Below are 16,330 nucleotides of genomic sequence, written 5' to 3'. Positions count from 1 at the left end.
TAATTTCTGGGTAATGGTCCACATTTCAGTTGATTAATTAAGGGGGCTTTTTTTCTCACCGAGATTAATTTGATTTCTCAAAGTGAGGTTGAAGTAATGGCTTGAAAAGAAAATCACATATGCCTAATCGGGAGAAAAAGACTTGGGGGCAGGATTTTGCAAGCCCGTTCGCCACGGGCTGAAATCCCCTCAGGGCCACTAAATATCGCGTATGGGGCATAACGGGATTTACGCTGACAAGATCTCAGTTTGAGATCTGCCCCGCCCCCTCCCCTGCCGGTGATGTGATCAAGTTCATGTCGCAGAAAGGGCATGAACCTGATCTACCTAGTATTTAATTTTTATACACAGACTTGCAGGGCTTGACACTGAAACGTCCGCCCACGCTTTACCCTTCACCCAGTTAGTGTGATGTCACGGGGATGGGGGCGGGGTCATGGAGGTACGCATAGTACCTGGGTATAGAGGTGAACTTTCAATAAAACACACAGCGCTGCAGTGTGGGGCCCCAGCCAATGCAGGGGGGAGGACGCGGTGGGGGGGGGGGGCATAGGGAGAGGTGACTGTTGTGGTGGGAACACCACGGGAACAACAATCCAATTAAAGCCTTGGTAGTTCTAAATTTGTTGATATGCTCATTCGACTTTCTTGAGCCTGTCAGCAGGCAATACAAAACAACATCAGTTTCTGATTGGTGGCCACGCCTTTCGAGGAGGAAAACAGTTTGCCAGAGGTTGTGAGGTGGCAGAGACTTAGAGCAGCCCAGACATGGATCTCCTGAATTGGTGCGTAGTTTCTTAACTTTCATTGAGTAAAGTTGTAAAGCAACAGCCAGGTTTCTGCCATGTGGTCTGGTGGGCAGCCTGAGGCAAAAGTGAGGTCGCTGACCTAATGTCGGAGTATGAGCATGTGGAGGCTTCAGTGAGGCGAGGAGGAGGCATTGGCCAACGGCCGTCAAGGGGAGCAGTGGGGTAACTCGTCTCCAGGCCAGGGCTGAGGTGGGTGGGCAACGAAACAACCGGAAAGAACAGAGGCCACCAGGCCAGATAGCCAGCAGCAGTAGCCACCAGTCAGCCTGCCAGGAGCACACACGACCATCGAGGCTTGAGGCCCAGTCACTTAAGCGAGAGTTGAGCAGGGCAGCAGTCGGAAGGTGTGAGGAAGGCCAGACAAGTGGCAACCTCATGCCTAAGGGAATCGAGGAGCAGGGGCCAGCTGGGAGCGGGGCAATTCGATCAGATGAGACCAGCCAGACCTTGCATTATGTGAGCTGAGGATGGGCGGGCTCAGGAGGGCATTGCCAACATTTGGGATGGGGCTTAATGTGATAGGCAGGTTGGTTCTTTGTGGACTGCACTCGATGCAGGGAAGTTAGAAACAGACGTCTAACACAGGAGAAGATCCAACACTGTTTTATTCAACTAGATGAACTGCTGTACATATTCAGCTGTGGGTCGACACTATACTGATCTGACTAGTGACCAGACTTACTAGCTACCACATGGTGTTTGTGCTTGCTAGCTCGTGGACTCTGACTGCCTCAGTACTTGGGTCCCGAGAGAGAGGGAAACCTAGTGCCCTCTGGCTTTATATTGGTAGTGTCCTGTCTGGTGATTGGCTGTGCTGTGTTGTATGCTTACTGGTCATCCTATGTGTCAATCACTGCCTGTCTGCACCTCATTATACACATGAGTGGATATTATGACATCTCCCTTTTTTTTGAGTTAAATAAATACTGAGGTATGTATATATATATATATATATATATGCCTGACTATATACAAACAGTGATTGAACAAACGTATATACATGGGAAGGTGTTGATAGCAGACGAAACAATATTTACAAGAGTTAAGTTGATGGATTCAGTCACAAAAAGTTACAAAAGTTAAATCTACAGATTCAGTCTTTGAAGCGGGCAACAAATTCTTGTCGATCGCCGCAGAGGTGGATCAGGAGCCGCCTGCACGTGGAGAGGTGGGATTGCTGCAATTGCGGTGGTCGCGTGGGTCGGCAGGGTCGCTGGCAGATCGGTGGCCTCATGGCAGGGTACATCCGGAGGAAGCATGATAGACGGTGGAGCACTGCGGTCAGGTGGTGGGCATGGAACTCTTCGCAATGCCCGTCTGTTGTGCCGTAGCAGGGAGCCATCAGCCATGTGAACCATGAAAGACCTCAGGGCAACTTGTTTGACAACAACAGCTGTGGCTGACCAACCGCCCTCAGGCAACTGGACGCGAACATGATCGGCTGGAGCCAGCTCAGGGAAATCCATGGCATGAGCATCATATGTGGCCTTCTGTTGGGCCTGGGACTGCTGCACTTTTTGTAGTACCGTGAGGTGTTCAAGGTCTGGAACATGGATGGCTGGACTGTGGTCCTCAGAGTGCGATTCATGAGCATCTGCGCTGGAGACAACCCAGTGGACAGTGGGGTTGCCCTGTATGCCAGCATCGCCAGGGTGAATGTCGGAGCCTGAGTCTGCAGCTCTGTACAGCAACCGCTTGACAATATGGACACCTTTCTCGGCCTTCCCGTTTGATTACGGGTAGTGGGGACTGGAGGTAACGTGACAGAAGTTGTAGGACTGTGCAAAATCAGACCATTCTTGGCTGTAAAAGCATGGACCGTTGTCGCTCATTACCGTGAGCGGTATCCCGTGCCTGGCGAACGTTTCTTTGCAGGCTTTGATGACCGCCTTCGATGTGAAGTCGGACAGTTTCACCACTTCTGTGTAACTGGAGAAGTAGTCGACCAGGAGTGCGTAGTCACGCCCCTTGGCGTGAAAAAGGTCTACACCTACTTTGGACCACGGAGAGGTCACGATCTCGTGCTGTTGCAGTGTTTCCTTGGGTTGAGCCGGTTGAAACTTCTGACAGGTGGGGCAGTTGAGGACCGTGTTGTCAATATCCTGGCTAATGCCCGGCCAGTAAACCGCCTCCCGAGCTCTGCGTCTGCATTTCTCGACTCCAAGGTGACCCTCATGGAGTTGACCCAGCCCCATAGCCTGCATGCTTTGAGGAATAACGATCTTGTCGAGTTTCAGAAGGATTCCCTCCACAACCGTCAGCTTGTCTTTAACATTAAAGAATTGGGGACATTGTCCCTTCTGCCATCCATGGGTAAGGTGCTGCATCACATGCTGCAGTATCGGATCCTTGGCCATTTCCTAACGAATTTGGACCACCCGTTCGTCAGAGGCTGGGAGGTTGGTGGCACACAATTGCACTTGCGCTTCTATGTGGCAGATAAAGTCACCTTGTTCACAAGGTGTGGTGATGGACTGGGATAGGGCATCTGCAATGATCAGCTCTTTGCCTGGTGTGTAGACAAGTTTGAAGACATAGCGGCGGAGTCGAAGAAGAATTCGCTGTAACAGAGGTGTCATGTCATTTAAATCCTTCCGGATTATGTGGACTAGAGGCCTGTGGTCCGTTTCCACCGTGAATTTCAGCAGGCCATAAACGTAATCATGAAATTTGACTATTCCTGTCAGGAGACCCAGACACTCCTTTTCGATCTGGGCATACCGTTGCTCAGTGGGCGTCATGGCCCTGGAGGCATATGCCACTGGAGCCCAGGACAAGGAGTCATCTCGCTGGAGGAGCACCGCCCTAATGCCGTCCTGGCTTGCATCAGTTAATATCTTGGTTTCCTTGGTTGGGTCGAAGAACGCTAGAACTGGGGCTGTGGTGAGCTTTGCCTTCAGCTCACGCCATTCCGCTTCATGTGTGGGCAGCCGCTGGAATTCCGTTGACTTCTTGACGAGATGGCGGAGAGCCGTGGTGTGGGACGCCATATTGGGAATGGATTTCCCGAGGAAGTTGACCATCCCGAGGAAGCGGAGGACGGCCTTCTTGTCCTCCGGGGTCTTCATGGCGTTGATCGGCAAGACCTTGTCGGAGTCTGGCCACACACCCTGCCGCGAGATGTGGTCGCCTAGAAACTTTATATCAGATTGACCAAATGAGCACTTGGCCCTGTTGAGCTGGACACCATGCTCATGAATTCGCTGGAAGGCCTGCTTGAGGCGAGCGATGTGTTCCTGGGGCGTTGTGGACCAGATGATCACGTCGTCCACGTATACTCGTACCCCCTCGATGCCCTCCATCATCTGCTCCATGATGCGATGAAACACTTCGGAGGCAGATATGATACCGAAAGTTATGCGGTTGTAACAGTCGCGGCCGAACGGGATGTTGAACGTGCACAGCTTGCGACTGGACGCATCCAGCTGTATTTGCCAAAAACCCCGGGAGGCGTCCAGCTTAGTGAAGAATTTGGCATGAGCCATCTCACTGGTTAACCCTTCACGCTTCGGGATCGGGTAGTGCTCCCGCATGATGTTGCGGTTTAGATCCTAAGGATCAATGCAAATGCGGAGTTCCCCTGATGGCTTCTTTACGCATACCATGGAGCTGACCCAGTCTGTTGGCTCTGTGACCTTCGAGATGATGCCCTGGTCTTGGAGGTCCTGTAGTTGCTTTTTCAGACGATCCTTGAGGGGAGCCGGCACCCTGCGTGGTGCATGGATTACTGGGGTGGCGTTCGGCTTGACCAGTATTTTGTATTGGTACGGGAGCGTGCCCATTTCATCTGGTACTGCGTGATAATGTCATCTATGTCGGTTTGCAAATTTCCATCGGGCGAGGCCGTCACTGGTGACGATGACATGGTGTGGACTCACTGAACCAGGTTCAGGAGCTTGCAGGCGCGAGCACCGAGCAGGGACGCCCTGTCAGGCCTGACGATTTCAAATCATAACATTGCCTTGATCGTCTTATTGGATACCGGTAGTTGACATGAGCTACTGGCAGCTATGGCATTGCCACTGTAGTCAAGGAGCTGGCAGGCCGATGGAGGAATGCTTGGTCGGGCCCGGATGGTGTTGAGGTCTGATTGTGAGATGAGGTTCGCAGACGCGCCAGTGTCCAGTTTAAATCGGATGCGAGCCTTGTTAACTGTGAGGACAGCACACCACTCGTCGTCGGGATCCACACTGAGGTTCGAGAGGCGTTGCGCAGGTGTGGTGGAGGCCAGCTCATGTGTGGTTATGATGCCCACCCGATATGGAGACTTGAGGCAGTCAGCATCAGGATCCGTTGGGCTGTCGGGATCAGAATCTGGCATGCCTTGTTGTATTGAGCGGATACTTCTGCGCCGCAGCTGGGATCGCTGGTTGCTGAGCGGTGGAGCGGATCTGCAGAGGGCTGCGTAGTGGCCAAACTTGCAACACTGGAGACACTGGCATCCTCTTGTCGGACATTGCTGCTTTAAGTGGGCGTAGCCACAATTCGGACACGTCATGACGCTGACGTCAGCGCGATCCGTGCGCCATCGCGCATGCGCAGTGCGGTTGGCCGGCGTACGCACCTGTGCAGTTGGGTTTTCGGTCTTGTCGTCCACTCAGCCGTGGCGCGCATGTGCAGGGATCCGAGAAAAGTGCGCAAAATGGCCACTCTCCTCGATGCTCAGACCCTGCATCTGTGCAATGGCCTGCACCCTTTCTGCCTCGTGAGAGGCCAGCTTTGCAGTTTCTGCCGCCCTGATGTGGGAGTAACGATCCTTGGCATGCTCATGGACAACGCACGTCTCGATAGCGACAGAGAGCGTCAACTGTTTGATTTTAAGGAGCTGCTGCCGAAGGGCGTCGGTGTGGACCCCGAAACCGATCTGATCCCGGATCATGGATTCAGCCGTCGAGTCATAGTTACATGACTGCGCTCGGATGCGGAGATGGGTCAAGAAGGACTGAAAAGGTTCATCCTTACCCTGAAGCCTCTGCTGGAAGATGTACCATTCAAAGCTCTCATTCACCTCAATGTCACAGTGGCTGTCGAACTTCAGCAGGACTGTTTTGAATTTTGTTTTGTCTTCGCCGTTGGCGAACGTAAGCGAATTGTAGATATGGATGGCGTGGTCCCCCGCAGTGGAGAGAAATAGCGCGATCTCCCTGGCATCCGATGCTGCCTCGAGGTCGGAGGCCTCGATGTACAAGAGGAACTTTTGCTTGAAGATTTTCCAGTTGGCGCCGAGGTTGCCGGAGATGCGGAGGAGGCTGGATGTTTTCCATTTTGCTGGATGGCTGCTTGTTGGTCGATGCTGATTCACTCGAGGGAGGTCCGTCAAGATCAATATCACTCTGGTACCATGATGTGTTAGGCAGGTTGGTTCGATGTGGACTGCACTCGATGCAGGTAAATTAGAAATAGAAGTCTAACACAGGAAAAGATCCAACAGTTTTATTCAACTAGATGAACTGCTGTACATATTCAGCTGTGGATCGACACTATATTGATCTGACCAGTGACCTTGTAGTAGCCTGACCCGACTTACTAGCCACCGCATGGTGTTTTAACTTGCTAGCTCGTGGGCTCTGACTGCCTCAGTAGCTGGGTCCCGAGAGAGCGGGAAACCTAATGCCCTCTGGCTTTACAGTGGTAGTGTCCTGTCTGGTCATTGGCTGTGCTGTGTTGTATGCTTACTGGTCATCCTATGTGTCAATCACTGCCTGTCTGCATCTCATTATATACATGACTGGATATTATGACATTTTTTTTCAAAAAGGTAATTTATTGAAGGTACAGAAACAGAAACAATCAAAAAGCAATAGTGAACAAGCTATAATACAGCAACATTGCATATAATATAATAACAATATGACATGGTACAAACTCCCATATACACAATCCCACCAATCACACCCCATTTTTAACCAAAATAAGCCACCCCTACCCCCATGTAGCTACTATACTCCACAACCCCTGCTTCCCCCCACCCCATTGCTGACTTCTTGTAAAAGTCGATGAACAGCTTCCACCCTATGGAAAACCCCTCATCCATTCCTCTAATGGCGAACTTAATTTTCTCCAAGTGAAGGAATTCAGCAAGATCCTGCACCCAGGACTCGACATTTGGCAGATCCGAGGTCTGCCACTTCAGCAAAATTCTCCTCTGGGCGAAGGCACACACCAACGCATCGGCTTCTTTCCCCATCAGAGCGCCCAAATCTTCAGACACTCCGAAAAGCCTATCCTGTAGTCCCGGGGCTGGTAACATTGGGAGCAGACCCACCTCCTTTCACTGAAAGGCCCTGATTTTCAGGAATCTGAAGCCATTATCGTTGGGTATTTGGTAAGTCTCAGCCAGCTCAGTCAAATCCGCAAATTTCTTTCCCATGAACGGGTCTTCGAAGTATTTAATCCCCAGACAGTTCCACTCCCCAAACCTAGCATCTAGTTTACCTGGGACAAATCAATGGTTATCACAAATCGGGGCCTTCATATACATGCCCTCCATCCCAGAGTGTTGCTGGCACTGATTCCACACCCTCAGTGTGGCAACTACCATCAGATTTGATGAGTATCTATTTGGGGAGAAGTACAAAAGCCATTGCCCCCAAGGAGGTTCCCCCGACATGAGGCTTCTTCTACCCTACCCTATATCGACCCTTGATCCACCATCCACTTCCGAACCATGACTATGTTTGCAGCCCAGTAATAAATTTGTAAGTTTGGGAGTTCCAAGCCACCACCTTGTTTATCCCTTGCCAGAAAAGCTCTCTTAATATGAGGATTCCTCCCCGTCCACACAAAGCTCAGGATCAGCTTGTTAACCTTTTTGAAGAACAATTTGGGCAGGAAGATTGGGAGATTCTGGAATATAAACAGGACCACCACTTTTACTGTCTGAACTCGCCATGCCAGTGTCAGCGGCAACATATTTTAAAGTCCTCTTTCATTCCCTCCACTACTCTTCCCAAATTTAACTTATGGATCTGGGCTCAATCCCGTGCCACGTAGATCTTCAGATATCGAAAGCGCGATCTTGCCAAGCGGAATGGAAGCTCACTCAAACAACCCTCCTGCCCTCCGGTGCTGATCAGGAATACCTCACTTTTTTTTTTGTGTTGAGCTTATAACTAGAGAAGGTGCCAAACTCACTTAGAATCTCCGGTATCTTGCCGAGGCACTTTGTGGGGTTTGAAATATACAACAGGAGGTTGTCCGCATATATAGAGACCCAGTGCTATTTTCCCCCCCTCCCCCGCCCAATACCACTCCATTCCCTAGAGGACCGAATAGCCATCGCCAATGGCTCAGTCGCAAGGACAAAGAGCAAAGAAGAGAGCTGGCTCCTCTGTCTCACCCCACGCTGCAAGATGAAGTACTTAGAGTTGACCTCTTGAGTCAAAATGCTTGCCTTCGGGGCTTTGTAAAATAATCTGATCCAGTCTATAAACCCCTGTCCAGAGGTTTCTAACCTCTGCTTTTTAAATTGCGGCGTCAAAAGTTCCACCAGCTGGGCTGTGGACCATTGGGCCGGAAGCGGCGACTCCGAGCACCCCGCCATTGCACTTCCAACGCGCTGTCCAGAGCCTTGCGGTCTGCCTGTAGCCGCTTCTTTTTACCTTTATTCTTGGGTGTGTGAATGGTGGACATCATTCAGGGTAGTGCTGCTTACTTAGTCGGGTGTTTGATAAAATCTTTCGGCCACATTCGGCCGTCCGGTTCACCCCGATGCTTGCTTGGTGTGTGTGGGGAGGAGGTTGGTGCCCTATAAAAAGGGTACCGTGATCTCAGAATCCCGGTGTTGCCAACATGGAGCTGGCTGTTTGATGGTCGCCAGCTCTCTAAATTTGCACAGAGTGCTCTTTAATCAGCTGAGAAAAGGCATCTGTGAAGAGAACGAGATTTGTACAGATTTTGCCCGATCCAGCACTCTGTGCAATTTCCCGCCCATGGCAATTGAACAGAGGATTTTAGTGACGCATATGCAACTGAATGACACAGAAGATAAGCTACCCTGAGAGTTCAGTGGTTGTGTATTACTGAACAATGCTACTGAAAAAATACCTTACATCAAGCCTCAATTCCAAAATTAGTGCCTCCAGAGTGCCTCAATTCCAAAATTAGTAATGAGGGCCCAGGCAAAGAAAGGGAAAATGATGCAAAGCCTTCCCGTGTGTACAGTTGTCCGGGGTGGCTGTGAACAAACTGAACTGTGATCAATCTACTCATGGTGAAACAGGTTAGTGATGTTCACTGCCAAGACTCACAGGTAAAGAATAATTACATGGGTGAAGTACAATTATGCTGCAAGATTCACTGAAATATCATTGAGAGAATTACTCCGGCAGCACCTTCAGAAGAGGAGTAAATATTGTGAGAAGATTTTGAAAGCAAGAACTTACATTGGCTTTGTATCCTGAGGACATCCCAAAACAATTTACAATGAAGTAATTTTGAAAGATAGCCATTATGTTAAGGGGGTTTTCTGGCTTTGTGGTATTGTTCCTACCTTTGCGTAAGAAGATTTGGGTTCAAGTCCCACTCCAGGAATTGAGGGCCATGTGGTTTGTAATACAGCCCAACAGGTTGACTATTAACCTGTAAATCCTTCCAACATTCACGATGGCAGGGGGTAAGAGTAGGAGAATCTCCTGGTCAGCCACACTGCAAAAGACAGTGGCAAACTTCTGCAGTGCTTTGCCAAGCATAATCATTGATCAATCCATGGTTGGTAAGTGCATCGTCACCAGTGCCCTGTTAGAGCATGGTGCCTGAAGGAGGAAAAGCTCATTGTTATAGCAGAGGAAAAAGTGGCCTTGAAAATATTGGCATTGGAAGCATAATAAAAATTTCTACAGGGGGAGCACTTAAGTGTTAATGGGAACAAAATAAAATGCATCATGTGGCCACGCAATTAACATCAGAGTAGTGTGGGAAATTTAGTAATAAATAGTGCAATCAAAAATCTTGCATATTACATGCACTTACTTTACGCACAGACCTTTAACTGTGTCACAATTTTTGAGTAATGCTTTTATGTCAAGAGAACAGGAAAACACTGTGTCATCATTTATAATGGGGAAAACCCTATGTCAGCATCTGGTTGGCTGTTCTTTTGATCTACAGCTGCAGGCTTCAAGCACGTTGGTTGAATTACCAAGTTGTATCATTCACATTCACCATCTCCATGAGCCTACCCAATCCTGCACACTCTGAATATTAACTGATAAAATAGGTAGCCCCCTCACGCAGAGGCTTTCGTAGTGCGGAGGATAGAAAGCAGTCTCAGGACGAAAGAAATGGCTGAAAGATCTGGCAGTGGAGCAAAGCACAGGGACCATGAGAGAGGAGAGACAAAAGCAGGGCAGGGGCTGGGATGGGAATGGGTGGCCAAAGAACTGGGCCAGCCATGAAGAAATTACTTTGGGGTTAATATGGCTTTCTTGGAAGAAGAAATGTATTTCCAATTGAAGATATATGACGAATGGGCTGGAGATATTTGGAGGGAATGGGACGGGCATTTTATTGAAGTGATTTAAGTTTTGAGGAACAGGGGTGGGAAATACAGAGAAAAGAAATGAGGGGCAAAAATGAATTTGTACCAACACTTTGTTGGCAGTGAGCACTTCTGTTAGTGATTTTGTTGGTAGGGAATGAGGAAGGATGGCTTATAATTTTCAGTGAATGGGGCAGAAACTGTTGCCAGAGAAAAGCAGGTAGAGTGTTTGTTGAATTTATTATTATTGCTCAACGTGACCTTGGTGTCCTTATGTATCAGTGGCTGAAACTAAGCATGCAGTTACAACAGTCAGTAAAGAAGGCAAATGGTATGTTGGCCTTCATAGCGAGAGGATTTGAGTACAGGACTAGGGATGTTTTACTGCAATTGTGTCGGGCATTCGTGAGGCCACACCTGGAGTATTGTGTGCAGTTTTGGTGTCCTTAGCTGAGGAAGGATGTTCTTGCTATGGAGGGAGTGTCGCAAAGTTTTACCAGGCTGATTCCTGCGATGGCCGGACTGTCATATGAAGAGAGACTAAATCGGTTAGGATTATATTCTCTGGAGTTTAGAATGGTGAGAGGGGATCTCATAGAAACTAATAAAATTCTAACAGGATTAGACAAGGCAGATTCAGAAAGAATGTTCCCGATGGTGGGGAATTCCAGAACTAGGGGCCATAGGTTGAGGATAAGGGGTAAACCTTTTAGGACTGAGGTGATGAGAAACTTCTTCACCCAGGGAGTGGTAAATTTTTGGGATGTACTATCACAAAAAGTAGTTGAGATGAAAAAAATTGTGAATTTCAAGAAGGAATTAAATATAGCTCTTGGGGTTAAAGGGATCAAGGGATATGGGGGGAAGGCAGGATCAGAGTATTGAACTTGATGATCAGTCATGATCGTAATGAATGGCGGAGCAGGCTCGAAGGGCCGAATGGCCTCCGCCTGCTTCTATTTTCTATGTATGCTTCTATTGTATCTGCTGTTATGCATTCAAAGGATGTGGAGACCACCAGTATTATTACTGCCCACCACTCGTTGCCTTGCAAAGGTGTTGGTGGTTGTTCTTCTTGCACTATTGTAGCTGTATGGATGAGTGGATGACTGGGATTTAGGAGTTGACTATGTTGGCAACTGTTAACAATGTTGGCATGGAAATAAAAACACATTTAGGCCTGCCTGAATAAGAATATCAGATTTTCAACCCGAAAGGAGACTAATTAACCAGTTGTGTTTATACAACAATCTGGCAACTTCATGGTTGCTGTTATGACACATGCAATTAATTTCCAGATTATTTAACTGAATTCAAATTTTCACATTGCTACAGGTGATATTTGAACTCATATTCTTTGGATTATTCCAGGCCTCTTGAGTCCAATATCCTCCCCATTGCCTAGGCTGTCTACTTCCAACTCTGTCCATTTGCACACAAAAAACAGTCAATTACTGCGGAAAGCATCACCCATGCTTCTGGTACTGTCAGATTAAGTATTAGAAGGGTTTCCTGGCCAGTCTCCTATTTCCCACCTCATGTAGATTTGATCTTATCTAAATCTCTGTTGCTTATCATGGCTCATTCATCCAACTCTGTGCTCGCTGTGTTTCCACGTCCCTCCAATGCGTCAAATTTTAAGTGGGCATCTTTGCATTAAATCCTTCCATGTCTTCACTGTTCCATATCTCTATAAGCTCCTCTAACCGTCCAACCCTCTGAGGGTTGCTCGTCTCTGGCATTCTTCCAGTTCCGGGCTCCTATGCATCTTCAACCTCCTTCACCTCAAAACTGATCTTCTGCTATTTAGATCCGGAAATCCTACCCTAAGCCTCTTTGACTCTCTCATTCTCTTTCCTCCTTTAAGATGTTCCTCGACACCTATTTCGTCAACTTAATGCCTCCTTCTTTGGTTTCATCTCAGTTTTGCGCCTGACCGCACTGCTGTGAAGAGCCCAGGGTGGTTTCATGATGTGAAAGGTACTAAATAAATGCAGGCTGCTGTTGTTGAAAGCAACCCATGGGGAAAGTAAGTATGCACATGCATGATATGTTACTGCTGACTGCAAACAAGTTTGAATCCTTTCTGGTTGACGTACACGGCAACACTGACCAAGGTTGCAAATAGGGCCATGTGGGGACTGTCTGATTCCTTGGGCCCTTGGAAAACCTGCCTCGGTCTTTCTTGCTGCTGTCATTTGATGGACTACTTGTTCAGCTAAGCAATGCTCCTGTGATCTGTTTCAAGTGTCAGTACACAGAAGATTGGCTTAAGTTATTGATGTCCTTAGTGGCAGCCTGATAAAAGGCTGATACAGAACAAGATGGCAGGTCAGTGCCTATGGCCTTTAAATGAGAGCAAGATCCCATCCGTCTTCTCAGGTGGATGTAAATGATCTCTCAGCGTGACTGAGCAGGGTGTTGCCATGATGTCCTGGTCAATATTGCTCCCTCAACCAACATCACTCAAACAGATTACATGGCCGTTTTCGTATTGGCAGAGGTGGGGGCAGTGGGCGGGGGTGGGACACCGGAGCAGTGAACGCTGGCTGAACCGCAGTCCCTGGGCCAAGCCCACCCCCTCTGCGACCAACCCAGGCCAGTCCACCTCTTACATCCTTCTGACGGAGCACAGAGACAGGTTGTAATATTGTTCACAGGTGTTTAATGTGAAAACATATATACAGATTTGTGCCCTCGCCCCTATCGCTAAACTGGTGTCTACATTTCTGGCCTTACGGGCCCTAACACTACACCTAGGTGGATCCTCAGATGGTACATCAGGAGTGGAGATGGCCTGCTGTGATTCCTACCCTATGAATTGGGTCCCCTTTAGCATCCATGTTTTGGGGCGACTGGGACTGGATGGGTCCGGTTCCTGCTTGGGTGTCCAAGATGGTGTGGTGTCACCCTATTAGCCTGCTGGCCATATGATGAGCCAGGGACAGGAAGGGGAACGTCCGAGGTGCTCCCTTTATCTAGCACCTTCTCTGTGTGAGTCACCGAAAGGGCCCTCATTACCTCCGCCACCCTTGGGGTGCCTGGTGGCCCCAGGCTACTCCATGGGATGGATGTGTGGGTGGAGCTTACCCCTGCCACCTGGCACTGCCAGCCCTGGAGGTCCGCTGCCATCTTGACCTGGGACTACATGCTCGCGGCGATGCAGCACAGGGAGTGGACCAACTCTGTCTGGGACTGTGCTACCTCATGCTGCGACTGTGCCACCATCTTCTGGGTCCGTGCCACATCAGCCAGTGATTGCGCCGTCTCCCTCTGGGACTGGGTTGCCTCCCTCTGTGTTACTGGGCAATGCCGCTGATGCTCTCAGCCATGGCCCGCTGAGACTGGGCCACACTCAGGAGCACCGCTGAAATTTCCATGTGGGTCTGGCACATGGCTGCTTGTGAGGTGGCAACCCTGTCCTAGGCCTTGGCCAGCGCCTGCACACAATGCCCCAGGCCATGGACATGTTCATCCATGGCCGAAACCTTCGCCCGTAAGGTCTCCACCGCATTAGCAACCTGTGCCGATTTGGCCCAGTTGGCACTCATGGTGGGCACCGCCTCCTGCTCCTCCAGGCAGTTGGACTCCTGTAATAAGTCCACGGAGGCAGAAGTCCTGTCACCAAAATTCCTTTTATTTACAAATCCAACAGCTGAACAACCATGTCCATTCAGTCTGCTGTCTAGACCGGGAGTGCAGAGGATCTGGCACTCCCTGTTATATACACAGAAAGGGGTTCCCTGATTGGGCCACTAATCAGGGAACTCGCATTCTAATTGGCCAATCTCAAAGGCCTGGCCAAAGTCATTACAACTCCTCCAACTGCAAATACATGTGCTGGATGCTCGCTGACAACCCCTCATGTAGTCCTTGGCTCTGCGACTACATCTCCACAATTGATGGGACCATCCGTTCCAGAAGCCTGAAAAATGTCTGGATGGCAGCTAGTCTCTGGTATTGCCCCATTCTCTCACCATCCACCCCCCTCTGGGATTCCTACCTCCATCTGCGGTACCGGAGCATGTGTGTCGTGTGCACCAAAATGTGCCCCAAGAGCCTCTTCATTAAGATGCACAACCGAGGTGAGTGTCTCTGGGATGGTGGAGTGTATTGGAGACAGCTGTGACGGGAGGTCAGTGTTATCCACGGTCTCAAGCTCCGGGGTGTCTTGGGATATGGGTGGGGGGATCCTGTCCATGTCAATGTCATCATCGTCGCTGGTCGACACCGGGAGTTGTGGTTGCAGTCTTGAGCGGGTGAAACCAGAAGGTCCTGCCTCATCACCAGCAGCTCCAGCAAGACACAAGACGAACGATTGCATTGTGGGCCGGGGTGGTGTGGTGTCGCAGGTGTGGGGTGGTGTATGTGTGTGTGAGGGTGGTGTGGGTGCGGTATGGGGTGGTGGTGGGTGTGAGGGAGGTGTGGGGATAGTGGTGGTGGTGGGGAGGGTTTGACACAAGTGTCATGGGAAACCGCAACTCAGCGGGGTCTCACTTCCTTGCCCGATGTCGACCTCCACCATGGCATCTGCTCTTTCTTGGGGCCCGCTGAGCACATCTAGGGCCCACTGCTCTGCAGTGGTGAAGGGCCCGCAGGTCCGGCAGCCCCCGTTTAGTCTTCTCCAGCTCCCTGGCAGTTATGAGCGGCCTGTCCCTGCGATGGGGAGGAACACAGAAAATGCACAGTGTTCGATGCTCCGATGCATGCAGCCCAGGTGGATAGCTGATGGCTTCAGTGGCCATAGCACCCGGCCATTGTGGCCGATATGGGGGCTGGCATGTGCTGCAGGGTGCATGCCATTCGGCCACCCACCGGATGGAGTGGGATGGTTGGGGTTATGAGGGTATGGACGGGGTGGATGCAAGGGGCACGGTGCAATTTATTCCGACACTGCAGGCCAGTCCGAATAGTGTTGCCCACGGTGCTGATGACCTCTGCCACCTGCATCCAGGCCCGGCGAACGGCAGTGCCTGGCAAACTTCCTCCCATCCCGGGGTACAGGGTAGCCCAACTTTCCTCCATGACGTCCAGCAGGGTCTCCAGTCCTGCATCGGTGAACCTTGAGGCCATGTGCCTTGCTGCCATCTTGTTGGCTGGGATGGTATGTGCAGGTGAAGTGAAGTCTGTATATGTGGCTGCAGCTTGTCAGCCTCCTGAGTGCCAATCGCGAATCCGGCGAATCCCGCAGTTACTCTTTTGAATCGGTTGTGTCCCACGTGGCGCTGGTGCTCGCCTCTTAACGGTTGTTGAATCAGTCCAGGTGTGGCACTAGTTTTGCTGTTGGGGACCTTCACGAATCCTGCCCTGGCGCCAACACTTGGGGCAGGATTCTCCGTTGCCCGACGCGAATATTGTAATCACCGATTGGGCGGAGAATCACTGTTTACGACAGAATCAGGAGCGGCGCCGGTTTTCAGATGCTCCGCCCCCTCCAAAACGGCGTCATCGATGAGTACGCCACACATCATTGGGACGGTCTCAGGGCGTTACCTGAAGGCCCTCCCCCGATACTACGCCCCCAATGGGTCAAGTTCCCCATGGCGCAGGACACATGTGCTCTCAGTTTTCGTGAACCCAGTGTGCCGGCTGCGGACTGTGTCCAGCGCCACCACAATCGGGGGGCAGTGTGCTGCTGGCGAGGGGGTGGGGTGGGGAGGCCGTCAGCAAGGGCTGGGGGTCTGGTGGGATGTGGCCCGGGGGTGGTGAGAGGGTGTCCAGGGGGGCAGTATCTGAAGGTGGGGTCCACGCGCGTCCGGCACCATGCTGTACCGCGCGACCGATGCAGCACGTCGCCGTGCGCATGCGCGGCCACGGACCCGACAATTCTCCAGGCGTTTATATCAGGAAGGCTGTGCATTTTATGTGACGCGCCTGCTAGCCCCTCACCTTTCGCAGCGTCAGTGCTGGGGCATCGCCGATTTGTTTTGGCGTAAAACTAGACGGTTCCTCTGGACATAGCCTCAAAATCAGAGAATCCAGCCCAGGGTCTCAGAAGCGGAAAATGCAGCTGGTGACCATAGTGGAGTAACCATGGAAGAGA

The 16,330-nt window shown here is 50.5% G+C and overlaps 1 long non-coding RNA gene across 1 annotated transcript in view; it reads left to right on the top strand.

Annotated features, from left to right (window-relative positions):
• Positions 1–742: 742 nt before the first annotated feature.
• Positions 743–16,330, top strand: part of LOC140409483 (uncharacterized) — a 152,108-nt gene continuing 136,520 nt past the window's right edge. The window contains exon 1 of the long non-coding RNA XR_011940350.1: positions 743–785. This is a non-coding gene — a long non-coding RNA (uncharacterized lncRNA). The remainder of the gene's footprint in view (positions 786–16,330) is intronic.

The sequence above is a fragment of the Scyliorhinus torazame genome, chromosome 3, assembly GCF_047496885.1.
Source record: "Scyliorhinus torazame isolate Kashiwa2021f chromosome 3, sScyTor2.1, whole genome shotgun sequence".
Classification (NCBI taxonomy): domain Eukaryota; kingdom Metazoa; phylum Chordata; class Chondrichthyes; order Carcharhiniformes; family Scyliorhinidae; genus Scyliorhinus; species Scyliorhinus torazame.
Note: the sequence above shows the minus strand (reverse complement) of the source record. Positions and strands in the feature narration are given on the sequence as shown.